This window comes from Solanum pennellii, chromosome 12 (genome assembly GCF_001406875.1).
Source record: "Solanum pennellii chromosome 12, SPENNV200".
Taxonomy (NCBI): Eukaryota; Viridiplantae; Streptophyta; class Magnoliopsida; order Solanales; family Solanaceae; genus Solanum; species Solanum pennellii.
Genome location: NC_028648.1, coordinates 25,525,653 through 25,527,855, shown reverse-complemented (window position 1 = coordinate 25,527,855; position 2,203 = coordinate 25,525,653).

Here is a 2,203-nt window from a genome sequence, read left to right as displayed (position 1 = left end):
ACTTTATAATTAAAGCAGGAATAGTCCAAAACGCCCCTTAAATTACTTAACAGAAATCTTACCCAGCCTGGGATTACGCAACCTATGACGGCCCGTCGTGCCTGCGACGGTCCGTCCTACTGCTCTGTCATAGAGTTTAGAGACTCAATTCCACTAAAGGGTCTGTGACGGCCCGTCGTGCCTACGACGGTCCGTCCTGCCATGTCGTCACGAAGTTCAGAGAGTCGATTTCAGTACCCAAATTTCAGAATTCTAAGTGTTTTGGAACGAGACCCCCTCGACGGCCCGTCGTGCCCATGACGGTCCGTCGTGGGTTCCGTCGACTCAGACAGTTTTTCCAGAAATAAAATTTGCTGCGTAAAACGACTAAACAGGTCGTTACAAGGCTAGACACAGATAATCGGAGTATTTATGGCCTTGTGAACTTACACCTTATATATATATATTTGATAGATTTGAAGGGTTCAAAGGCAATAAGGAAAGGAAAGGCATTGGAGAAGTAGTTGCTTGACTTCGATTCTTCGGTGGAGGTAGGTTATGGTTTATGCTATTTGATAGTACACTCGTAATAGTGATTGATATGCCTTGAATGATATTGTGAAGTTCTCTATGTACTTGACTGTGTGATTGTGTGATTTGGTTGTGTGGTCTGTGATTGGTCTGAAATCCTGAGACCGTAGAATTTATATTCTCTAATCCTATCTATCGAAGTGATGACTTGAATAAAGAAGGCTTGATGAAAATAATATAACAATGAATTGAAAGCGGTGATAATAAAGGATAAATTAATAGTATAATTGGATCGGAGTGTCACGTTTCGACACTGTATTCTTGGATCGAAGTGTCACATTCCGACACGGTATTTTTGGATCGGAGTGTCACGTTCCCACACGGTATTCTTGGATCGCAGTGTCACGTTCTGACACGGTATTCTTGGATCGGAGTGTCACGTTCCGACACGGTATTTTTTGATCGTAGTGTCACGTTCCGACAAGATAATATTAAAGGAAAAATATGTTGAATTAATGGAATATATTCAATCTCAAAGAACTCAACTCCCAAAATGGTTTGGTTTGGAGGCATGAGTCCTCATGTGTGATCTTGATACCTTTGACTTAATACATGCTTACTTTATTGTTATTGACACTTGTTCAAGTTGTTTGTTGCTTATCACATGTTAAGTGCTATAGTTGAGTTCATACTATTATTCTTTGTATATTAGTTACTATTTTGGGTTGACCGATGATACTTACTAAGTATATGTTGCCTCGTACTGAGTCCTACTTGTTTTATTCTTTGTTTTCTTTTTATGAAATGCAGCGAGTGTACCTATGACTTCTGATTTCCCTCACCTCTAGCTAGCCTCCCGCATATCAAGTTACAGGGTGAGCTATCCATTCAAGCTCGTGTTGGATTCTCTCGGTCACGACATGATGTCCTATACTTTCGAACACATACCATTTTATTCTTTATTTTAGTGTATTCGATATACTTAGACTTAGTATTGGAGATTAGATGTCCTTGATGTGATGACTATCAGATTTTGGGATGATAAGTATTAAACTTTAGAAACTTATATAAATATGTTGCTTAATATCTTTTGGAGCTTCCGCATTATTTATATTATTTATAGTTGAACTATTGGTATATGTTGGGGTTTAGATGTGTTGGTTCACCCACCTAAGGAGGTAAGTGTGGGTGCCATTCACGACCCATTTTGGGTCGTGACAAAATTGGTATCAGAGCGTTAGGTTCGTTGATCTAATCACACAAGGACAAGTCTAGTAGAGTCTTCCGGAACGGTAAGGGGACGCCTTTACTTTTCTTCGAGATGCTATAGGACTTTAGGAAAGCTCATTTCTTTCTTTCTTTCGTGCTACTACTCAAATCCAATTGGTATCTAGGTGATACAAATTGGTATGTGAACTTCTTCACTCTATTTCAAATATGGGTACTACTAGAGTATTTGAAGTTGAAATAGCAACAACAGAAAGAAAAAAAAAATATGTCCTTAGAAATAGATATATTTCTCGATCGCAAAATGTGGTGGTAGTCTCATGTCGAGTGTCGGTTAATAAAGACACTACTATGACTTCATAGAGTGAGGGTATATTCGAGAAAGTCATCGTGGCTTACTTGGTTAGAGCTAGGAAGTGTGTTATTTTGTTATTGAATTGATCTAAGAAGTAAAACAAATTGTTTG